Below are 26044 nucleotides of genomic sequence, written 5' to 3' on the forward strand. Positions count from 1 at the left end.
AAATTTATAGAGGTGGTTATTTCAATTCTCCCTCATTATACTCATAATTGTGTCAGAAAACAGGTGATTAGGAGCTGAAATATATAATTAGGTTCTTGAGAAAATGTAATCACTTTTAGTATCCTACAGTGGATGTATATGTTTTGGCTTAAGAAATGGTGACATTTTAAATGTGGTAAAACCACTGAGAGGGTTTTTCAAAGCACAAGCTGCGGAAAGCTTCTCAACAAAGACATTTTTTTTCCAACGGAAATGGAAAGCAAGGTAGGCTTCCCACAGGTAACGATGGAGAACAGAACACACTAGGGAGAGACTCCCTGCTTTCATTCATTCATTCATTCATTCATTCAATCATATTTATTGAGCGCTTACAGTGTGCAGAACACTGTACTAAGCGCTTGGGAAATACAAGTTGGCAACATATAGAGACGGTTCCTACCCAACAACGGGCTCACAGCCTAGAAGGGGGAGACAGACAACAAAACAAAACATGGTGTCAAGTCATCAGAATGAATAGAAATAAAGTTAGATGCACATCATTAACAAAATGAATAGAATAGTAAATATGTACAAGTAAAAGAAATAGAGTAACAAATCTGTACAAACGTATATGCAGGTGCTGTGGGGAGGGGAAGGAGGTAAGGCTGGGGGATGAGGAGGAGGAAAGAAAAAGGGGGCTCAGTCTGGGAAGGCCTCCTGGAGGAGGTGAGCTCTCAGTAGGGCTGTGAAGGGAGGAAGAGAGCTAGCTTGGCGGATGTGCTGAGGGATTGGGGGCATTCCAGGCCAGGGGGAGGACGTGGGCCAGGGGTCAATGGCAGGACAGGTGAGAAGGAGGCACAGTGAGGAGGTTAGCGGCAGAGGAGCGGAGGGTGCAGGCTGGGCTGGAGAAAGAGAGAAGGGAGGTGAGGTAGGAGGGGGCAAGGTGATGGAGAACCTTGAAGCTAAGAATGAGCAGTTTTTGCTTGATGTGCTTGATGTGTAGGTTAACTGGCAGCCACTGGAGATTTTTGAGGAGGGGAGTAACATGCCCAGAGTGTTTCTGCACAAAGAGCGTTTTTCACTGCTAGTATTACTACTAGTAGTAATAATAATAATAATAAGAAGAATGGCATTTATTAAGTGCTTACTATGTGCAAAGCACTGTTGTTAGCAGTGGGGAGGTTACAAGGTGATCAGGTTTTCCCACAGGGAGCTCACAGTCTTAATCCCCATTTTACAGATGAGATAACTGAGGCACAGAGAAGTTAAGTGACTTGCCCAAAGTCACACAGCTGACAATTGGCAGAGCCAGGATTCGAACCCATGATCTCTGACTCCAAAGCCCAGGCTCTTTCCACTGAGCAACACTACTACTACTACTACTACTACTACTACTACTACTAGTAGTAGTAGTAGTAGTAGTAGCAGCAGCAGCAGCAGCAATAGTATTACGAGGAGGAGCAGTAGTATTAATAATAATTCTGGTATTTGTTAAGCACTTACTATGTGCCAGGCACTGTACTAAGCACTGGAGTAGATACAAGCAAATTGAGTTGGACACAGTCCCTATCCCCCGTGGGACTCACAGTCTCAATCCCCGTTTTACAGATGAGGTAACTGATGCCCAGAGAACTGAAGTGACTCACCCAAGATCACACAGCAGACAAGTGGAGGAGCCGGGATTAGAACCCATGACCTTCTAACTTCCAGGCCTGTGCTCCATCCACTATGTCATGCTGCTTCCCAGTAGTAATAAGCAGCCTTGCTTAGTGGGTAATAATAATAATGATAATGATGGCATTTATTAAGTGCTTACTAGGTGCAAAGCACTGTTCTAAATGCTGGGGAGGTAACAAGGTGATCAGGTTGTCCCACGGGGGGAATCACAGTTTTAATCCCCATTTTTTACAGATGAGGGAACTGAGGCACAGAGAAGTGAAGTGACGTGCTCAAAGTCACACAGCTGACAAGTGGCAGAGCCGGGATTTGAACCCATGACCTCTGACTCCAAAGCCTGTGCTCTTTCCACTGAGCCACGCTGCTTCTCCAATAGAAGGGTAGCACATAGACCCGGGAATCAGAGGGACCTGGGTTTTAATTTCGGCTCTGCCACATGTCTGCTGTGTGACCTTGGGCAAGTCACTTCACTACTCTGGGCCTCAGTTCCCACATCTGGAAAATGGGGATTCAATACCCGTTCTCCCTCCTCTTTAGACTGCGAGCCCCATGTGGAGCCTGATCATCTTCTATCTACCTCAGCGCCTAGTACTGTGCTTGACACATAGTAGTGCCACAATTCTCATTATCATTATCGTCATTAAGCGCTGGGGGTGGGGTGAATACCAAGTTCTCAGATCCAAGTGCCTGGATGACGCAGAAGGGAGACGGAGTTGGGGAAAAGGAGGTGTAATCGGATGTGGCCTTAATGGGCATTTGAAGATGGGAATGGTGGTATTCCAGTGTATCCAGAAGGGGAGGACAGAGGAAGGATGTGGGTAAGGGGTTGGCAGCTAGCTAGAAGAGACCGAGGAACAGTGAGCACATGCATAGGTGACACAAAAGGGAGAGGGAGTGGGAGGAATGAGGGCTCAGACAGGGAAGGCTTCATGGAGGAGATGGGATTTAAATAAGGCCTTGACCGAGTTACGCCAAGTAGGCTGACGTCAGAGGAGTGAAGTGAGCGTGGTGGGTGTAGAAGGAAATCGACAAGGTAAGGTAGGATTGGGGGCAGGGGGCTGAGGGCTTAAAATCCAATGTCAAGGAGTTTCTGTTTGATGTGGAGGACGATGGATAGCCACTGGGGATGCTTGAGGAGCGGGAACGTGGACTGAACAGTTTGTTTTGAAAAACGACCTGAACGGCAGAGTGAAATGCGGACTGGAGAGGAGAGCGAAGGGAGGCAAAGAGGTCAGCAAGCATGATGCAGTTTTCCAGGCAGTTTGCAAGGCATGATAGTAGTTTGGATGGAGAGGAAAGGTCTGATTTTCAATCATTCGTATTTATTGAGCACTTACCGTGTGCCAAGCACTGTACTAAGTGCTTGGGAGAGTACAGAATTGTTAGACACATTCCCTGCCCACAAGGAGCTTACAGTCTATAGGGGGAGACAAACATTAACATAAATAATTACAGATATAATAATAATGATAATAATGATAATGGCATTTATTACGTGCTTACTATGTGCAAAGCACTGTTCTAAGCACTGGGGAGGTTACAAGGCGATCCGGTTGTCCCACGGTTGGGCTCACAGTCTTCATCCCCATGAGGGAACTGAGGCCCAGAGAAGTGAAGTGACTTGCCCAAAGTCACACAGCTGACAATTGGCGGAGCCGGGATCTGAACCCTTGACCTCCGACTCCAAAGCCCGTGCTCTTGCCACTGAGCCATGATCCAGAAGTGCCGGGCAAATCCAAGGGCAAGGGTAATGTAGAAAAGGGGGGGGAGAAAAGGAAATGAGGGCTTAGTCAGGGAAGACCTTTATGGAGGAGATGTGACTTCAATAAAGCTCTGAAGGTGGGGAGAATGATCGTCTGTCCGACATGAAGAGGGAGGGTGTTCTTTCCAGAGGCAGGACTTAGGTGAGAGGTTGATGGAGAGATAGAAGAGATGGAGGTACCGTGAACAGGCTGGCACTAGAGGAGCATAGCAACTTGTACTTCCCAAGCGCTTAGTACAGTGCTCTGCACACAATAAGCGCTCAATAAATACGACTGATTGATTAGAGCATAGGTGCAGGCAGGTCTGCTGTAGGAAAGCCCAGGTAAGGTAGCAGGGAACAACGTGAGTGCTTGAAAGCAGATGAAGGTATTGATTTTCTGTTTAATGCAGAGGTGGATCAATCAATCAATCAATCAATCGTATTTATTGAGCGCTTACTATGTGCAGAGCACTGTACTATGCGCTTGGGAAGTACAAATTGGCAACACATAGAGACAGTCCCTACCCAACAGCGGGCTCACAGTCTAAAAGGGGGAGACAGAGAACAAAACCAAACATACCAACAAAATAAAATAAATAGGATAGAAATGTACAAGTAAAATAAATAAATAAATAAATAAATAAATAGAGTAATATATATGTACAACCAGGTGGATGGGCAACCACTGGAGGTTCTCGAGAAGTGGGGAAACTTGGACTGAAAGTTTACATAGAAAAATGATCCTGGCAGCAGAGTGAAGTATGGACTGGAGCAGGGAGATACAGGAGGCAGGGAGGTCAGCAAAGAGGCTGATACAGTAATCAAGTTGGGATAGGATAATAATAATAATTAGGGTATTTGTTAAGTGCTCACTATGTGCCCGGCACTGTACTAAGTGCTGGGGTGGATACAAACAAATCAGGTTCGATAGAGTCCCTGTCTCACATGGGGCTCACAGTCTTATTCCCCATTTTACAGATGAGGTTAACTGAGACACAGAGAAGTGAAGTGACTTGCCTAAGGTCACATAGCAGACAAGTGGCGGAGCCAGAATTAGACCTCATGACCTTCCGACTGCCAGGCCCGTGCTCTATCAGAGAAGTAGCATGGCTCAGTAAGAGCACAGGCTTTGGAGTCAGAGGTCATGGGTTCAAATCCCGCCTCCACCAATTGTCAGCTGTGTGACTTTGAGCAAGTCACTTAACTTCTCTGTGCCTCAGTTACCTCCTCTGTAAAATGGGGATTGAGACTGTGAGCCTCCCATAGGACAACCTGATCGTCACCTTGTAATAATTCATTCATTCATTCAATCGTATTTATTGAGCGCTTACTGTGTGCAGAGCACTGTATGAAGCACTTGGGAAGTACAAGTTGGCAACATATATAGACGGTCCCTGCCCAACAGTGGGCTCACAGTCTAGAAGGGGGAGACAGACAACAAAACATATTAACAAAATAAAATAAATAGAATCAATATGTACAAGTAAAATAAATAAATATGTACAAACATATATATATATATATATCAATCAATCAATTGTATTTATTGAGCACTTACTGTGTGCAGAGCACTGTTAAGCACTTGGGAAGTACAAGCTGGCAACATATAGAGACAGTCCCTACCCAACAGCGGGCTCACAGTCTAAAAGGGGGAGACAGAGAACAAAACCAAACATACTAACAAAATAAAATAAATAGAATAGATAGGTACAAGCAAAATAAATAAATAAATAAATAAAGTAATAAATATGTACAAACATATGTACATATATACATGTGCTGTGGGGAAGGGAAGGAGGTAAGATGGGGGGATGGAGAGGGGGACGAGGGGGAGAGGAAGGAAGGGGCTCAGTCTGGGAAGGCCTCCTGGAGGAGGTGAGCTCTCAGCAGGGCCTTGAAGGGAGGAAGACAGCTAGCTTGGCGGGTGGGCAGAGGGATTGGGGGCATTCCAGGCCCGGGGGAGGACGTGGGCCGGGGGTCGATGGCGGGACAGGAAGGCTGAGTAGGTGCGAATGAGGTTGTCGTTAATGTAACTTGGTGATAACAAGGGCCTTTTTCCCGGGGAGTCAGTCAGGACCAGATCGGGAAGGGGGGTTGGGGGGCACTGTAAGGAAGGTCGCTTAAGGTGGGGGGGGGGGGGTGGAAGCAGGGGGCGTCCATGGCGGCGCTCGGAGGAGAGGATCCTTCCAGGAGCAGCAAGGCCGTGCAGTGTGATGGCGGGCGGGCGGGCGGGCGGTTGGGCCTCTCGGGAACGGAGTCCCGGGCGTCTGTGGCGGGCCTCTCTGGCGCTCTGAGGAGAGGAGCTTTCCAGGAGCAGCAGGGGGCACGCGGTGTGATGGCGGGCAGGCGTGCGGGGTATGTATATATATATATATATATATATATATATATACAGGTGCTGTGGGGAGGTGAAGGAGGTAAGGTGGGGGGATGGGGAGGGGGAAGAGGGCGAGAGGAAGGAAGGGGCTCAGTCTGGAGGCCTTCTCCAGCCCACCCCACACCCTCCGCTCCTCTGCCGCTAATCTCCTCACCGTTAGGCCTCGTTCTCGCCTGTCCCGCCGTCGACCCCCGGCCCACGTCCTCCCCCGGGCCTGGAATGCCCTCCCTCCCTCTGCCCATCCGCCAAGCTAGCTCTCTTCCTCCCTTCAAGGCCCTACGGAGAGCTCACCTCTTCCAGGAGGCCTTCCCAGACTGAGCTCCCTCCTTCCTCTCCCCCTCTCCATCCCCCCCGCCTTACCTCCATCCCCTCCCCACAGCCCCTGTATATATGTATATATGTTTGTACGTATTTATTACTCTATTTATTTATTTATTTTACTTGTACATATCTATTCTATTTATTTTATTTTGTTAATATGTTTGGTTTTGTTCTCTGTCTCCCCCTTTTAGACTGTGAGCCCACTGTTGGGTAGGAACCGCCTCTATATGTTGTCAACTTGTACTTCCCAAGTGCTTAGTACAGTGCTCTGCACACAGTAAGCGCTCAATAAATACGATTGAATGAATGAATGAATGAATGAATGAATGAATGGAGGAGGTGAGCTCTCAGTAGGGCTTTGAAGGGAGGAAGAGAGCTAGCTTGGCAGATGTGCGGAGGGAGGGCATTCCAGGCCAGGGGGAGGACGTGGGCCGGGGGTCGATGGCGGGACAGGCAAGAACAAGGCACGGTGAGCAGGTTAATAATAATAATAATGATGGCATTTGTTAAGCACTTACTATGTGCAAAGCACTGTCCTTAGCACTGGGGGGATACAAAGTGAGCAGCACCTGTATATATGTATATATGTTTGTACATATTTATTACTCTATTTATCTTACTTGTACATATCTATTGTATTTATTTTATTTTGTTAGTATGTTTGGTTTTGTTCTCTGTCTCCCCCTTCTAGGCTGTGAGCCCGCTGTTGGGTAGGGACTGTCTCTATGTGTTGCCGACTTGTACTTCCCAAGCTGTGTACAGTGCTCTGCACACAGTAAGTGCTCAATATATACGATTGATTGATTGATTGATTGATTAACCACCCCAGCGTTTAGTAAGCGCTTAATAAATGCCATTATTATTATTGTTATTATTATCCACTACACCATGCTGCGTCGCCTAAGTGCTTGGAATAACGTGTTAGCAGTTTAGATGAATGGGACAGGGTGGATTTTAGCAATGCTGTGGAGGTTGAACTGATAGGATTTATGACAGATTGAATATGTGGGCTGAATGAGAGAGAGGAGTGGAGGATAATGCCAATTTTAGCAATGTTATGAAGGGAGCACTGAAAGGATTTGGTGACAGATTGAATATTGAATGCTATTTCTATGGCTACTACTATTGATTACTCATATTGGGTGCTCAATAAATACAATTGATTGATTTATTGATTGAACAACTCAAAAGCCTTGCTTTACTCCATTGGTGAGAGGGAATTGCTTGGACAAGGCCACGCCATCCATGTTATCGTGGAGGAATCAAAGATTTGCCAGCAACCTCCCAGGGCCCAAAACTATCTCACTGTACAAACCATAGAAATATGCAAACTTTTGAATCTTGAATATGCATTCTTGTGAACAACACTTCAACAACTCTTTCATTCAAAGATCAAAACGTTCTTTATAAACAAGAAACGTAAATGCAGGCTGCCTTTTGGATTCAGCAGATGCCTCTGACAATTTTTCAGATGCTCTGACTTTGGCAGAAAACACGATGCGGTTTGCAAAATACATTCACTTAATATTTCAATCCCTCTGCATTTTAAGAGAAATTTCAACCACACGTTTCCAATTTTGTTGACCCTTGACTCATCAAAAATGCTTTCGTAGGATATATTCAATGTTTAAAAAGCACTAAGAGCTTTCATGAACTTGGAAAAATCTTGCCATTGTTAACGTAGCCCAGTTTACTAAAGATTCAGGCATAATAGACCACACACACACACACACACACACACACACACTCTCTCTCTCTCTCTCTCTCTCTCCTTCCTCATGTTGCATTCATATTCATATTTTTTCTATCTTTTCAGTTTTGTCTGTCACCAAACCCTTCCTACCCTGTTCTTAGACCGTGTGCTTTTGCAAGGCCAGTGACTAACTCACCTGTGGAATTGTTTTTTTCCAGTTGCTAGTTCAGTACTCTGCACACACAGTAAGTGCTGCTTAATATGTACTTTGACTACCGTTACCCTCTTGTACTCTCCCAAGAGCTTAGTATATTACTTCAATCAATCAATCGTATTTATTGAGCGCTTACTGTGTGCAGAGCACTGTACTAAGCGCTTGGGAAGTACAAGTTGGGAAGCAGCATGGCATGACATAGTGCGTGCAATCACTCCAAGGTTGGGTCGGGACGATTTGGGGTTAAAGTGAATGTGGTGAACTTTAAAAGAGAGTGCTTTTGGGTGCACAGTGTGGGTTGGGACACACACACACACACACACACACACACACACTCTCTCTCTCTCTCTCTCTCTCTCTCCCTCTCTCTCTCATTGGTGAACCTCACCATCAGGGCATCTTCTTCAAGCACGAAACCAATCAATGATATTTATTGAGCACTTACTGTGTGCAGAGCACTGTAGGAAGCACTTGGGAGGATATTCATTCATTAATTCATTCAATTGTATTCATTGAGCACTTACTGGGTGCAGAGCACTGTACTAAGCGCTTGGGAAGTACAAATTTTGGTCCCTATCCAACAGCGGGCTCGCAGTCTAGAAGGATACAGTACAACAGAGTTGGTAGACAGGTTCCCTGTCCTCAAGGAACCTACAGTCAAGAGGGGGAGACAGACATTAACGTAAATTTATAGATTATGGATCTGTACATAGGTGTGTTCATTCATTCAGTCCTATTTGTTGAGCACTTACTGTGTGCGGAGCACTGTACTAAGCGCTTGGGAAGTACAAATCGGCAACATATAGAGATGGTCCTTACCCAACAACGGGCTCACAGTCTAGAAGTGGGAGACAGACAACAAAACAAAACAAGTAGACAGGTGTCAATACCATCAGAATAAATAGAATTATAGCTATATACACATCATTAATAAAATAGAGTGATAAATATAATCATAATAATGATGGCATCTATTAAGTGCTTACTATGTGCAAAGCACTGTTCTAAGCACTGGGAAGGCTACAAGGTGATCAGGTTGTCCTATGGGGGGCTCAGTCTTAATCCCCATTTTACAGATGAGGGAACTGAGGCACAGAGAAGTTAAGTGACTTGCCCAAAGTCACACAGCTGACAATTGGCGGAGCTGAGCTTTGAACCCATTACCTCTGCCTCCAAAGCCCATGCTCTTTCCACTGAGCTATGCTGCTTCCCATGTACAAATGTGCAAATATGTACAAATATACACAGGTGCTGTAGAGCACTTCCCAAGCACTTAGTACAGTGCTCTGCACACAGTAAGTGCTCAATAAATACGATTGATTGATTGATTAGAGAGGGGAAGGGGGTAGGGCAGAAGGAGGGAGGGGGGCGATGGGGAGGGGAGGAGGAAGAGAGGAAAATGGGGGGCTCAGTCTGGGAAGGCCTCCTGGAGGAGGTGAGCTCTCAGTAGGGCTACTGTTCATAACAGTAGAGTGGGAATTATTTTGGTGACTATCATAGTGCACCGTAGAGCCAAGGCATAGTGTAAAACTGGCTTGGGTCCCCTCTTCACCATAGGTTCCGAAGATCGTACACTGAGAAAGTCTTACCCAGTCAAATGCAGTGTCTAATCAGAATAACAATGAGATTAGATATCCAAGAGGATAACCATCACAGTTCATCTAAGCATCATGTTGCCATGGAGATGAACACTGACCTGGTTGGACCAGGAATGCTACCGCTTATGGTCTGATTTAAAGCTTTCTCTTTGACCTAGCGAAGTTTTCCCCACTCCCAAATAGAAAATACCATTCCCTTCCCCAACATAAAGCTAAACACAGAAAAAAGGCACACACTCAATCCCTTCTCACTCTCTCCAGGGATCTTCAGCTTTCCAGTTCACGGGATTTTCTCTGGAGGACTTGTTCCCTCCTGTTTCCCTCAGGCCTGACAAAGAAGTGGCCCAGGATCTCCCAGGATCTTTTTTCTCATGGAGAAAAAGCTAACCCAGATCCCACAGCACTTTCACCCTTTCTGGATTGTGTCACTCTTCTGGTTCTTCGGTCTTCTCACAATCCTTAGGGCCTCTCTAAACTGGATACAGAAAGTGGGGAGTCACCACTAATGTTGAGTAAGTGGATTTCCTATGCCAATGTCCACTTTTCTTGCCTTTTTGCCTTTGCAGGAACCTTTAAATGACTTCCTTATTCTTGGGTTCTGTCATTAAGATAAGATTCCCTGGTCTCAGTTCTGCCTCTTACAAAATGACCTGTTACTCTGGTTGTATCTCCCTCTGAAAACATGCCCACTCCGTCTCTCCTTCCTGGAACTCAGGAATCACTTTTCTACAGACCAATCTCCATGCTTTACTAATTAAGTCCTTATTTACTCATCTACCCACTTTACTATTCACAGTGAAGGAATCAATCCAACAATTAATCCATGGCATTAATTGAGCCACACTGTGTTCAGAGAGCTGAACAAAGCACTTGGAGAGTACAATAGAATTAGCAGACATGACCTCTGCCTTCAAGGGGATTCCAATCTAGGCTGCGAGACAGACAGTAAAATAAATTACAAGTAGGAGGAAGCAGTAGAGTATAGAGATATATCTGTAAATTCAATGGTGGAGATGTGTAAGCACCTAAGTCCTTAGGTGGTGTGGAAGTGTTGAAGCAGATGTTTGTTGGGGGAAGGAGGGTGGGACAATGTAAAATTGACAAGGGAAGCCTTCCAGGAGGAGGTGTTATTTTGGAAGATAATAATAATAATGATGGCACTTGTTAAGTGCTTACTATGTGTGAAGCACTGTTCTAAGCACTGGGGGGGATACAAGGTGATCAGGTTGTCCCACGTGGGGCTCACAGTCTTAATTCCCATTTTACAGATGAGGTAACTAAGGCTCAGAGAAGTTAAGTGACTTGCCCAAAGTCACACAGTTTACAATTGGCGGAGCCGGGATTAGAACCCATGACCTAAAATGGGAGAGCGATGGTCTGCTTGATGTGAAGGGGGAATATTTTCCAGACAGAAGGGAGGGCAGGAAGAAGAGGTTGACTTGTTTTGTACTTCCCAAAAGTAGCGTGGCTTAGCGGAAAGAGCATGGGCTTGGGAGTCAGAGGTCGTGGGTTCTAATCCTGGCTCTGCCACGTGTCTGCTGTGTGACTTAAGGCAAGACACTTAACTTCTCTGGGCCTCAGTTATCTCATCTGTAAAATGGAGATTAAGATTGTGAGCACCATGTGGGACAACCTTCTTACCTTGTATCTACCCCAGTGCTTAGAACAGTACTTGGCACATAGTAGGCACTTAACAAATACCATAATAATTGTTATTGTTACTAAGCGCTTAATATACTGCAACACTACGGCTACTGCTACTGCTACTACTATACCTACTATGCTATAGAAGTAGCGTGACATAGTGGACAGAGCTCAGGCTTGGGGGTCTGAAGGATCTAGGTTCTAATCCCGGCTCCTCCATGTGTCTGCTGTATGACCTTGGGCAAGTCACTTAAGTTCTCTGTGCCTCAGTTACCTCATCTGTAAAATGGGGATTAAGACTGTGAACCTTATATGGGACAGAGACTGTATCCAACCTGGTTTTCTGGTATCTACCCCAGCACTCAGTACAGTGCCTGGCATGTAGTGAGCACTTAAATACCATAATTATTATTCTTATTATTGTACCTTGTAAATTCTTGAGGGCTGAGAATGGGTCTACTAACTCTACTGTACTCTGCCACTTGCTTAGTATAGTGCTCTGCATGCAGTAAGCACTCAATAAATATCATTGATTGATTGATTATGATTACTCCAATGCTCCAGTGCTTAGAACTGTGTTCAATACTAGTAAGTACTTAAAAAATACCCTAACGAAATGCCCTATCATAATGAATGCTCTAATATTGTATTTGGTATCCCTGAGGAAGCAGGGCAGCTCAGCAGTGACTGTGGTGATGGACTAACAGCTGAGTAGAGTTGGAAGAGGAGTGAGTTGTAAAACATAATAATACTACTAATAATAGTGGTGTCATCTGTTAAGCCCGTACTGTGGCACATACTAAGCACTTAACAAATACCATCATTATTATTATTATTAGCCCAGCAGTTAAGACTGTTCCTGGCACATAGTATGTGCTTAACAGATATCATTACAAAAGAAAAATAGCTGGAACACAGTCCCTGTATCTCATGGGGCTCGCAATCAAAGTGGCTCTATCTCTTATCTCCTTTTTTTTCTTTTCCTGGTTAACAATCTGCCCTCCCGAATCCCCTCTTTGGGTGACTCTTGTGAGATCTGAGGGTCAGTCAATCAGTTTTATTTATTGAGCGCTTACTGTGTGTGGAACACTGTACCAAACGCTTGGGAGAAGACAATATAATAGAGTTGGTAGACGCATTCCCTCCCCTCAATTAACAGGGGGACTGTTGGACTCAGCTCAAGTACAACACCATGGAATGAATGAGACACAGCATGGCCCCTTGCAGAGAGAATGGGCCTGGGCGTCAAGGGATATGGGTTCTAATCCTTGCTTTGCCCTTTGTCTGCTGTGTGACCTTGGGGATGTCACTTAATTTCTCTGGGCTTTAGTTTCCTCATCTCTCAAATTGAGATTTGATACCTGTTCTCCCACTCCCTTAGGCTGTGAGCCTTGTTTAGGACAGTGACGGTGTCCCACCTGATTCTAGTGTATCTACCACATTGCCTGGCCCATAAGTAGGCGTTTGACAAATATTATTATTATTATTACTATCATGCATCCACGGACTCATTTGAAAAGACAATCAATCTGGCCACAATCAAGTGTTGTAGCTATATCTAGGCACCATGCCCTCTCTTTGCTCACTGAAAACATTGGATTTCCCTTTCTGTAGAAATAGGTTGGGATAATTCTAAATCTTTTCCAGATTGGGTGAACCCATTTGGGATATTCCATCCACCCAACATTGCCAAGTGGTGATGCTATAAAAATATTTTGGGTAACTGACAATTAGATGCTGAGCAGAGAATTAATTGTCGAACAATAGTGCGTGTGGTGATAGCCTCCTTTTTACCATGAACTTTTAGTCTAAATTCAATAGGTTCCTACTGTAGGCTATGTTTATCGAGATAAAGCCCCATTCGGCTATGGGTAACCTCTCTTTGAACATATGCTGTAGGCAGCAATCTAGCAGAGAAATGGGGAACAAGCTGTGAGACTAAACTTTTATCATCGTCTCTATAAATCAAGATGAAAGCTCTCGACTTCCTCCTGTGAACCTCACACTGCCTTTAAGAAAAAGCTGAAGTATTTAGATAGAAAAAAGGGCCCTATCCCCAAATAAAATTATTAGCAATGTTAATAAAGCACTCTGGAATGTCCAGATAGAAAAGCATTTGATAAATTAGAATGAATAATGATGCCTGAGCAAACCTAACCATGTTAATGTTTCAATTAACGTTGCCAAGTACAACTAGGGCCGTATGATTGTTAATCTCAATATGCAGGTTGAAAAATACTCTTTTCCAGAAGCATGAACAGAGGCTAATTGTAATGGGTTAGCTGATTAAGCCAATGGGAAGGTTATGTTTTCCAGGTAGATGAAGAGTCTTGGGCTTCTTTCACAAGACGTGGAGAATGGTGGGCAGCAATTTAATGGATTTTTTAAGAGCTTGAGAACATCAACAGTAATAATAATAATAATAATAATAATGGCATTTGTTAAGCACTTACTGTGTGCAAAGCACTGTTCTGAGCACTAAGGGGGATACAAGCTGATCAGGTTGTTCCACGTGGGGCGCTCAGTCTTCATCCCCATTTTACAGATGAGGTACCTGAGGCTCCGAGAAGTGAAGTGACTTGCCCAAGGTCACACAGCAGACAGGTGGCAGAGTTGGGATTTGAATCCATGACCTCTGACTCCAAAGCCTGAGCTCTTTCCACTGAGCCATGAGTGAACCCATACATGCTTGGAAATGGAGCCCTTTTTTCAGTCTCACATTTCCTCCTGCCTTCAGAATATCTCTACTTGGATGTCCTGCTGTCACCTCAAACTTAACATGTCCAAAACAGAACTCCTTATCTTCCCACCCAAATCGTTTCCTTCCCTATCCTTCCTGTCTCACAAGCCCATAACCTTGCCATTATCCTTGACTCCTCTCTTTCATTAAACCCACATATTCAATCTATCACTAAATCCTGTCAGTTCAACATCCACAACATTTCTAAAATCCATCCTTTCCTCTCCATCCAAATTGCTGCCACATTATTCCAAGCACTTATCCTATCCCGCCTCATTTACTGTATCAGCCTCTTTGCTGACCTCCCTGCCTCCTGTCTCTCACTACTCCAGTCCATACTTCACTCTTCTGCCCGGATCATTTTTCTAGAGTAGCAGCGTGGCTCAGCGGAAAGAGCCCGGGCTTTGGAGTCAGAGGTCATGGGTTCAAATCCCGGCTCCGCCAACTGTCAGCTGTGTGACTTTGGGTAAGTCACTTAACTTCTCGGTGCCTCAGTTACCTCATCTGTAGAATGGGGATTAAGACTGTGAGCCCCCTGTGGGACAACCTGATCACCTTGTAACCTCCCCAGCACTTAGAACAGTGCTTTGCACATAGTAAGTGCTTAATAAATGCCATTATTATAATTATTATTATTATTACAAAAACATTCAGGATATATTTCCTCACTCAAGAAGCTCCAGTGGTTGCCCATCCACCACAGCATCAAACATAAACTCCTCACCATTGGGTTTAAAGCACTCCATCACTTTGCCCCTTCTTACCTCACCTTGCTACTCTCCTACTACAACCCAGCCACACATTTTGCTCCTCTAACGCCAACCTTCTCACTGTACATTGATCTCATCCATCTCCCCGCCGACCACTTGCCCACGTCCTGCCTGGATCGCCCTCCCTCCTTAACTCCGACAATGACTCTCCCCGCCTTCAAAGCCTTATTGAAGGCACATTACCTCCAAGAGGCCTTCCCAGATTAATCCCTCTTCTCCCACCCCCTTCTGCATTGCCCTGATTTGCTCCCTTAATTCATCCCCCCTCCCAGCCCCATAGCATGTACGTACAAATCTGTAATGTATTTATATTAATGTCTGTCTCTCCCCCTCTAGACTGTACGCTCATTGTGGGCAGGGAATGTGTCTGTTGTTATATTGTACTCTTTCTCGAGCACTTAGTACAGTGCTCTGAACTCAGTAAAGTCTCAATAAATGCAATTGAACTAATGAATGACAGAGGGTCATAGTCGGTATGCTATTGTGACTGTCTTGGGCCAATCTCCCTAGTTTTCCTGGTGGTGATAATAATAATAATAATAATAATGGCATTTATTAAGCACTTTCTATGTGCAAAGCACTGTCCTAAGCACTGGGGAGGTTACAAGGTGATCAGGTTGTCCCACAGGGAGCTCACAGTACTAATCCCCATTTTACAGATGAGGCAACGGAGGCACAGAGAAGTTAAGTGTCTTGCCCAAAGTCACACAGCTGACAATTGGAAGAGCCGAGGATTGAACCCATGATCTCTGACTCCAAAGCCCATGCTCTTTCCACTGAGCCACACTGCTTCTGTGCTCTCTTCTTTGTTGTTGTAGCTCTGTTGGCCCTTGTAACTGCCCAGATCCCATCCTCCTTTGGTGTTCTGTTCGCTAGTGTTGGGATCTTGATACCTTGCTACTGCCACGAACTACCTGCCCTACCCCATTCTCCTGCTCCTTCCAGTATTCCCCTTATGAACAGCTTGCGTACCCCAGTGTAGGCCTTAGGACCCCCCCAAACTCAAAGCCTAGTCTCCCTAACAGATACAAGTTAATCAGGTCAGACACAGTCCCTGTCCCACGTGGGGCTCATAGTCTAATTAGGAGGGAGGACAGGCATTGAATCCCCATTTTACAGATGAGGAAACAGGCACAAAGAAGTAAAGTGACTTGCCCAAGGTCACACAGCAGGCTAGTGATAGAACCAGGATTAGAACCCAGGTCCTCAAGCACAGGCTTGAGAGGCAGAAGTCATGAATTCTAATCCCAGCTCAGCCACTTGTCAGCTGTGTGCCTTTGGGCAAGTCGCTTAACTTCTCTGTGCCTCAGTTAGCTCATCTGTAAAATGGGGATTAAGACTGTGAGTCCCACGTGGGACAACCTGATCACCTTGTATCTACCCCAGTACTTAGAACAGTGCTTGGCACATAGTAAGCACTTAATAAATAACATTATTATTATTATTATTTCCAGTAGGCCATGGTGTTCTGACTCTGTGATCTCCCACAGTTCAAGTCTATGCTGCATCTCTTGAGTTGTTTTTTCTGCAGCTTAGGAGAAAGATCACAGGCCTGGAATCAAGCCACCTCACTTCTCTAGATGTCAGTGTACTCTCCTGTCAAATGGGGATAAGAGACATTGTGAACCCCAGGTGGACTTTGCCAATTAGATATTTTTAATTGGTTCTGAGCGCTTTGTGCCTTGTGAGTGCTTAATAGATACCATAGTCAACTCCTCGAGCCATAACATGCCTTTGAAATGCTTCTTCTGCATTTCTGTAATCTTTCCCACCCAGGAACACTTACACAGACTGGGGTTGGCTATGTATTAATGGCCTATATTACAAAATCAAATCATTCTGAGGAATTATTTTTCTTAAACTTTCTTACAGGACCATTGAACTTATTTTTGGTGAGCTTGTGTTTGAATCAGGAGAAAGCGGGAGAAACTAGTACCTCTATTGTGCTCTCCTGTATCTGGGTTTATATTTCTGATCTCTTCCATACCTGCTCCTCCAGTTCTACCCTTCTTTCTTTAATACCAGCCCAGCCAGGGAATAGCGACTCACCCGAGTTTTCTAGGACTCCGAGGATTGTTGTAGAACAAGCTCCGCTTAGGCATTCCTCTCCAAAATACCGCTTAATGAGGACGCTGTTCGTTCTTTTCAAAGGTCAAGAGATTTGCAGGTGATGAGCTTTTTTTAATCTATACCTGCTTCAATTTTGGTTTGTCATTTGTGGGAACCTTCAAGATGATTCTTTGCACTCCAGAGTCCACCTGACTTGCCCTGGTGCTGTTCACAGGCAGCTCGGTATTGGACTCTTCCTCTCCAATTATTCTAATATAGCTTACTCACACGTTTCAAAGGTATAGACAGTCTTAATTGCCACCGTGTGTCTGACTGGATTTTTCGAAGTCTAAGTAGAATCAATTCGATTGTGATTATTTGAACTGTCAAATTAGTCAGCAGATAAATGCCACCATCTTAAAGGAAAAAGCCAAGACAGGCTGATGAAAGGGGCGACGGACACAGTTGAGACAGATAACAGCACTGGTCCTGTTTAAGGGACTCCGACAGTCAATCTTTGATAGCCTGTATAGCTGGAGCCAGGAAGAAACTCAGAAGTTTGAGGCAGGGAGTCATTTATTTTGATAAAGTAATGAGTTTAGCCCCTCCTCCTATCAATACGATGCAAGATGGGAAAAGACAGGAGCATAGTTAGGTATTAAGAGAACTAGCTTATGCCAGCTTGATAGAAATACAATAAGGACAAGGAGATGCTGGTTTCCCTTGGCTACCTCTCCCAGGCAAATCTTAGCCCCTTCCAACTGGAGAATTTAATTAGCATGATGGTCAGTCACTACACTGAAACACCACCTAAACCATCAAGGAAGAGACTAATCAGAGAAGGGATGCAAGAAGAAAGAGTGTGAACATTCAGGAACCTCTAGAATGTAGCTCCTTTTTTGTATATGACATTTGTTAAGCGTTTACTATATGCCTGTCACTGTACTAAGCAGTGGGGTGGATACAGGGTAATCGGGTTGGACACAGTCCCTGTCCTACATGGGGCTCACATTCTTAATCCCTATTTTACAGATGAAGCACAGAAAAATGAAGTGACTTTCCCAAGGTCACACGGCAGAGAAGTGGCGGAGTCAGTATTAGAACCCAGGTCCTCTGACTTCCAGGATTAGAACCCAGGTCGTGATCTTTCCACTAGGTTACACTGCTTCTCCTTGTGGGCAGGGGACACATCTACCAAGTCTCCCAGTGGCTTAGTAAAGTGCTCTGCAAACTTTGCTTGCCTGTTTGATTGACTGAAAGCGTTAGCTGGGTTAGAGAAGAGGGAGAGGGGAAGGGGGCCCTATGATCATGTGGTCAGAAAGAGGTTTGGAAAGTGTGGACAGGAGGCAGGAAGTAGCCAGCTGAAAGACTGGATTGTCCAGAAAGAGGCCTGGAAGGGAAGGACCTAACCTTTGGGAGTTGGAGGGAAATGGGGTGAAAGCCCCTTGGAAACTATGAGGGAACCCCACCACACTCTCATTAACTGGGGCAGGTTAACTGGGGTCTCCTGGCCCTGCCTCCTATACTGTCCCCCTTCAAGACCTGAAAGGAGAAGCAGCGTGGCTCAGTGGAAAGAGCACAGGCTTTGGAGTCAGAGGTCAGGGGTTCAAATCCCAGCTCCACCAATTGTCAGCTGTGTGACTTAGGGCAAGTCACTTCACTTCTCTGTGCCTCAGTTACCTCATCTGTAAAATGGGGATTAAGACTGTGAACACCCCTTTGGGACAACTTGATCACCTTGTAACCTCCCCAGTGCTTGGAACAGTGCTTTGCACATAGTAAGCGCTTAATAAATGGCATTATTATTATTAAGACCTTGTTGGGAGCACATCTCCTCCAGGAGCCCATCCCAGACTGGAACCCACTTTTCCGCATTTCCTACTCCCTCCTGCGTCTCCCTGACTTGCCCCTTTTACTCTTCTCCCCGTCCGTTCCCAGATCCACGGCACTTAGGTACACTGCTGTGATTTCACTTCTTTGTATTGATATCTGTCTCCCCAACTCTAGACTGTGAACTCGTTGTGGGCAGGGATTGGATTGGCATTGTTTATTGTTGTGTTTTTCCAAGTGCTTAGTACAGTGCTCTGCCTGCATTAAAAGCTTAATAAATATGACTGAATGAATGAGTGAATGAACCATGACGAGTTAGCCTGGATGAGAAGCAGTGTGGCTCTGTGGAAAGAGCGTGGGCTTTGGAGTCAGAGGTCATGGGTTCAAATCCCAGCTCCGCCAATTGTCAGCTGTGTGACTTTGGGCAAGTCACTTCACTTTTCTGGGCCTCAGTTCCCTCATCGGTAAAATGGGGATTAAGACTGTAAGCCCCCCATGGGACAACCACTTTGTAATGTCCCCAGCACTTAGAACAGTGCTTTGCACATAATAAGTGCTTAATAAATGCCATCATTATTATTGTTATACTGCACTCACACCCCCTGCTTTCTATGTGCAGTGAGGGGATCAGGGCGCCTGGTTATCTCCCCACTTGACCAACTGGCGTGGCTTGGTCTGCACCACCAATTCCCCTTCTCTCCCCAACTTGAAAACTGTGGTGGGTTGGCCCTGGCAACCCCCCTCTTCCTCCTCTCCCCTTAGCAGCTGAGGTAGGTTCGCCCTGGCATTCCCACCTATGGTAGCTTTGGTAGATCAGCTCGAGTGTCCCCCCACTTTCGACCTGCGCATCCCCGCCGCTAGCTGCCGAGGTGGTTCAGCCCGGGTTTCTCCTCCATTATCAGCTGTGGTTGTAATGTCCAAACGGTCGGTTGGCTCTGGCATCCCCGCTGTTAGCAGCTGAGGTGAGTTGACCTGGGCATCCCCCATTGTGAGCAGCTGAGGTGGATTGGAGCTGGCATCCCTGCCCTTAATAACTGAGGAGGGTGGGCCTGCACAGAGAAACAGGGTGGCTCAGTGGAAAGAGCATGGGCGTCAGAGGTCATGGGTTCTAATCCTGCCTGTCACTTGTCAGCTGTGTGACTTTGGGCAAGTCACTTAACTTCTCTGAGCCTCAGTTACCTCATCTGTAAAATGGGGATTAAGACTGTGCATCCCAGGTGGGACAACCTGATCACCTTGTAGCCCCCCAGTCAGTGCTTTGCACATAGTAATTGCTTAACAAATGCCATTATGATTATTATTATTATCCCCACAGCTAGAAGTTGAGGTGGGTCAACACTGGTATCCCCTACATTTGCAGCTGAGGTGGATCAGCCCTACTATCTCCGCTGTTCTAAATGAAGGTAGGATGACCCTGGCATTGCCTCCACCCCATTAGCAGCTAAATTTGGTCAGATGGGGTGGCCTTTCTGGTAGCAGTTGAGGTGGTTAAAGTCTGGTGTTCCTATTTTGAACAACTGAGGTAGTTTGGCCTTTACGTCCATCCTCCTGTGAGGAGGCCCTCTCTTTTTCCCCATAACTGGCTACTCCCTCCATAGGCAGAAGAAATAAGGTGTTCTGGGATGTTGGATGCTTCCTTTTAGCCACAGGTGCTGTCAAAACATTGTGACCTAGTGGATAGACTATGGTCTTGGGAGTCTGAAGGACCTGGGTTCTGATCCCAGCTCTGCCACGTGTGTGTTGTGTGACCTTGGTCAAGTCACTTCACTTCTCTGTGCCTCAGTTACCTCATCTGAAAAAATGGGGATTCAGATTGTGAGCCCCATGTGGGATAGGGACTGTGTCCAACCTGATTACCTTGTATCTACCCCAGTGCTTAGAACAGTGCCTGGCACAAAGTAAGTGCTTAAAAAAAGGCAGGCATTTGAGAATGGCTTTGTGGGGCCTTAGCATGGGAGAATGGCTGAAGGGACTGAACACTGAGTTTTGGCTAGAAATCTAAAAAGCTCAGGAAGAGAACAAGTCTGGGTTTTATCAGAGGACAGGGAGTTATTTCAGATTTCCAGAGACACCAAGACAGAGTGAGTGAGAAGCAGCATTGCCTAGTGGAGAGAGCAAGGGCCTGGGGTCAAATGGACATGGGTTCTAATCCCAACTCTGCTAATTGCGAGCTCTGTGACCTCGGGTAAGTCACTTAAACTTCTGTGCTTCAGTTTCCTCAACTGTAAAATAGGGATATCTGTTCTTCCTCCTACTCAGACTGTGAGTTCCACGCGGGGCAGGGACTTCATCCAACCTAATTAACATGTACACACGCCAGTGTTTAAAACAGTGTTTGACACATAGTAAGCACTTAAATACTATTTCAAAAGAAAAGTGTTAGAAGATAGAATTCTTTACCATGTTTAGGAAACCAAAAGCTCTTCTCTAGTTTTCGGACTCTGGATTTTTTGCAGGGTGAAAGAAACACCGGGTCAAGTGGCCGTTAGTGGTGGAAGCTATCGGACCTATTCAGGTCTGGAAAGATGGGACAAAGATGTACAGTCCAGGGGTCCGTACTTCATCCAGTGTTACTCTGCCATCCAATTAGGGTGGAGACAAACACCAGCCTTCTGCTGTTTACTTTTAAACTTTTTAACAGAAGGACCTCAAGAATAATCTACTCGGTCAATATTAGGTCTGGCGTCTTAACATTTCTTTTCGTTTGGCAAACAGTATTGCAAATGTTAAAGTAGGATTGGTGGCATGTTTATTTAAAAATACCATCAAATGAACCCTTCTGATGGAAATTCACAGCACTTTCAAGAGTCATTTATGAAAGCATGTTTCTTGCCGGGAAAGCATAGCTGGAGGCCCTTCAACCTCCTGAAATAAAATTGATGGCACAAGGGGAGTCCTCCACTGAGCAAAGGGAAATCGTAGACTGAGGTGGGGGCGGGGGGGGAATACATTTCTGAGTTAACAGAAAATGCACAAATCAAAAACTGTTTTTTGGGTATCAGTTGGAATTCAAAAGTCCATGTGGGGACACCTCTCTTTGTTTTAGAGAGAGAGGGGGAGAGGGAGGGAGGTTAAGAAACACTAGTGGGTATTGAATGGTTTTCCTTTATAGCACTGGATATATGAGTTGGATCATGGTATTCAAGGTTCCACTAACTTTGATTTTCATTGCCAATTAGCACTGACCCGATGAGAGGGAATATATTTGAAGTAATGTATTTGGGGGGAAGGGGACCACATAACTTAATTCCAATTCACTTATTCTATTCTACTTGTCACTTGCCTCATCTACTCAGTGTAAACCAGACAGGTTGATACTGTGTTTTTTGTTGTTGTTGTTTTTATTAAAATGGTATTTAAGTGCTTACTATGCACTAGGCATACTAATACAATGCTAAGCATTGGGGTATCTACAAGTTAATCAGGTCAGAGACAGTCCATGTTCTATATGGGGCTCACAGTCTCCATCCCCATTTTACAGATGGGGCAACTGAGGCCCCGAGATATGAAGTGATTTGCCCAAGGTCACATGGTAGACAAGACAGAGAAGCAGCGTGGCTCAGTGGAAAGAGCATGGGCTTTGGAGTCAGAGGTCATGGGTTCAAACCCCTGCTCTGCCATTTATCAGCTGTGTGACTTTGGGCAAGTCACTTACCTTCTCTGTGCCTGTTACCTCATCTGTAAAATGGGGATTAAGACTGTGAGCCCCCAGTGGGACAACCTGATCACCTTGTAACCTCCCCAGGGCTTAGAACAGTGCTTTGCACATAGTAAGCACTTGATAAATGCCATAAAAAAGTGGCTGATGAGGGATTAGAACCCAGGTCTTTTTGACTTCCAGGCCTGTGTTCTAAGACCTGCTGGTTCATCAGCCACCATACCACCACTGACCCATAGCCACAGGGCTTGAGACCAGAAGACTTCAGGACCGAGAATTTGGGTGGAGGGATGGACTGTGGTGCCTGTCGTCTTGGTCCCTGCCAGCCACGTTTTCTCAGACAGAGGCATAGCACACCCACACAACTCTTGTGTGTGTTGAACAAGGAATGTATCAGTGCTGATGGCGAGTGGGATGTTTTGACCTAGCCAACTGTTTTCAATATTCCTGCCAAGCGTGTCTACCTCAGTCAGGTGTGAGTGGCACATGGCGGGGAGCCCTGTGCAGATTGAAGATTCCTAGTCTTTTTGGTCTCTCCTCATTTGGAAGCTTCTCCACCCCCTCGCTCGTTTTCTTCTCCAGCTTGGTTAATGGGAGAGTACAATACAACCACCCCCATCATGATGGCACCTGGAGAGTTTCCAGTACTCCACCAGTCTCGGCTATGGGAGGAAGAGTCAAGCAGAGGCCTACCCATTCCATTCCTAGCTTGGCCAGTGACTAGTGAGTGGAAGGTGATCTGCTACAAGTCAAAACCCCCCTGTGCTGGGAAGCAGCGGAATGGGAGAGAGCCGAGGGCAGAGACTCAAGTTTATTGCGTGGAAGAAAGCAAAGGTAAACCACTTCCGTATTTTTACCAAGTAAACTCTATGGATCCATTACCAGAATAATGGCAGGTGGAGAAGGGGCATTTTGGGAGAGATGTGTCCTTGGAGTTGCTAGGGGTTGCAGACAACACATGACAGTATAAGACAAGACAAGGAGCTTACAGTCTAGAGTGGGAGGCGGACGATCCGTTAAATTATGGATGTAAGTGCTTTGGGGCTGAAAGTGGATTGAGTCGGCACTTATTCTTGTAACATACGGGTCCGATTGACCAAATGTGGACACCAGAAGTCCCAAATAGATTGTTTCGCCTGACCGACACACCCCAGTTGGCAGCCTGGATTCCATCCCGAAGTCTGTCCTGTTCACCGGTTCTCTCATTTTGAATTGTATCCCGGTTTTCCATAGTGTTAGCGGACTCATCTCCACTGCTAGCCAGCCGCCTGTTTGATCGTAAAGGACAAGGAAAGAATGTTCACCTGGAGTTTCTCTTAAACCTTGCCCTCCATCTAGGCCAAGGCTCTGCCACTTGTCTGCTGGGTGACTTTGGACAAATCATTTCACTTTCCTGGCCCTCAGGTTCCTCTTCTGAAAGGGGAGATTTAATCCCTGTTTTCCCTCCCCCTTGAATTGTGAGCCCCATGTGGGATAAGGATTAGGTCTGACCTGATTATCTTATATTTCTCCCAGTGCTTGCTACATAATAAGCATTTAATAAATATTATCATTACTATTATTCAGAAACAGCGTGGTTCAGTGGAAGGAGCATGGGCTTGAGAGTCAGAGGTCATGGGTTCTAATCCCTGCTCCCCACATGTCTGCTCTGTGACCTTGGGCAAGTCACTTAACTTCTCTGAGCCTGTTACCTCATCTGTAAAATGGGGATTAAGACTGTGAGCCCCACGTGGGACAACTTGATCACCTTGTATCCTCCCCAGTGCTTAGAACAGTGCTTCATACTTAGTAAGCACTTAAAAAATGCCATCATTATTATTACTGAAGTGAAAAAGGTCTAATGCCTTCTGACCAGTTATCTCTGGGGGAGGCTTCTTTTGGGTGTATACTCCAAATGTTTCTATAGCACTTGTTTTTCCTGTGTACTTTTTCACCAGTGATTTCATTTTGTCCTCCAAACATCCCTGGGAGATAGGAAGAGGTAGGGCATACAATTGCCATTTTATAAATGAGGAGGAAAAGGAGGCCCCAATTGGTGAAGTGACTTATCCAAGGTCACACAGTAGGCCCGTGGAGAAGCTGGGACTTGAGCCCGGGTCTCCTGGCCCCCAGCCCTGTGCTCGTTCCAGGAGGCCCCACAGTGCTCCTCCTCCTTGGCTTTCAACTCTGTCAATCCTCACGTCAGAAAGGAGTCCTGGGGAGAAAAGATAACGAGAAGGGCATCTCCCACATTTTCCTCCTAAATTGGCTCTGTGTGTAAATAAAAGTATAACACTGGGATCTTCCTCATCCAAACTTTCCTTAGTATTCTTGTTGTAGTACTAGTAGTAATATAACAATAGCAGTAGCAGCTGTAATAGCAGCAGCAGTAGTAGTAATATAATAATAGTAGCAGTTGTAGTAGCAGTCTCATCTCCTCCGGGGTGTCTTCCCCGATCAAACTCAAATTAAATAAGATATTTTAGTGTCAGTAATATCCATTTCTTTCCTCACATTCATTCTCAACAACCAGAGGGTTTCGTTTTAATCAACCAATCATTGGTATTTATTGTTTACTGTGTGCAGAGCACTGTACTAAGTGCTTGGGAAAGTACAATACAGCAGAGTTAGTAAAGGTGATCCCTACCCACAAGGTAGGAGGGGGAGAGCTGATTGAGTGTCTTAAAGCTGTTGGTAAGGAGTTACGGTTTGTAAATGTGGCATTTGTTAAGCACTTACTAGGTGCCAAGTGCTGTACAAAGCACTGGGTAGATACAGGACATGGGGCTCACAGTCTAAGTAGGAGGGAGAACAGGTATTGAATCCCCATTTATCAGCTGAGGGAACTGAAGCATTGAGGCAAGTGAAGTAAGTTGCCCAAGGCCACACAACGGACAAATGGTGGAGCCGGGAATAGAACCCAGGTTCTCTGACTCCCAGACTCTTTCCACTAGGCTATGCTGCATCTCTGCTTCTCTATTTAATTCAGAGATGGCTAGGCAACCACGGGAGGTTCTTGAAGAGTGGGGAGACATAAGCGGAACGATTTCTTAGCTCTCCTAAATCACCTCAGCTTTCTAATGCAATATCTACAGACACAAGCATGTCCGCTTCCCGTTACGAAGTTGCCTATCCTAGCCTCCTCCTGAAGCCAACCCGACTACACTCTAAGCATCAAGGCAGAATTCTTGATTTTTCTGGAGTTTGGGAAACCAGTTTCCAAGCATTTTACAGCTCAAAATATTAGAAGTCTACCTACCAGGGAAATCAAAGATCCTATGGACGTAAACCATGCAGGAACCTACTGAAATTCAATGACCTCAAAGGTGGAAAAAAAATCCAACCAATTCCTTTCTCAGTCTGTCATAAAAGCTGTATATTGGGAGGAAAAGCAGTTGCACATTTCATTATTTTCATCAAAATGCTAAAAAGGATGAGCTCATAAGTAAAAACAAAAAAAAACCCAACTCACAGCATCTTTATCATCAAAAAAGCTTCACAACCACCAAGGCAAAAAGAAGGGATTCTGATGCAGCATGACTTAATGGAAAGAGCATGGGCTTGGGAATCAGAGGTTGTGGGTTCTAATCCTGGCTCTGCCACTTGTCAGCTGTGTGACTTTGGGCAAGTCACAACTTCTCTGTGCCTCATTTTCCTCATCTGTAAAATGGGGATTAAGACTGTGAGCCCCACGTGAAACAGCCTGATTACCTTGTATCTACCCCAGCGCTTAGAACAGTTCTTGGCACATAGTAAGTACTTAACAAGTAC

At 45.4% G+C, this 26044-nt stretch overlaps 1 non-coding gene across 1 annotated transcript; it reads left to right on the forward strand.

Moving 5' to 3' along the window:
* The first annotated feature begins 22904 nt into the window (after nucleotides 1-22904).
* On the forward strand, nucleotides 22905-23044 carry LOC119920100. Its single transcript, XR_005447866.1, has one exon. It is a non-coding gene; the product is annotated as a small nucleolar RNA SNORA7 (small nucleolar RNA).
* Nucleotides 23045-26044: the final 3000 nt, after the last annotated feature.

This window comes from Tachyglossus aculeatus, chromosome X1 (assembly GCF_015852505.1).
Source record: "Tachyglossus aculeatus isolate mTacAcu1 chromosome X1, mTacAcu1.pri, whole genome shotgun sequence".
NCBI lineage: Eukaryota > Metazoa > Chordata > Mammalia > Monotremata > Tachyglossidae > Tachyglossus > Tachyglossus aculeatus.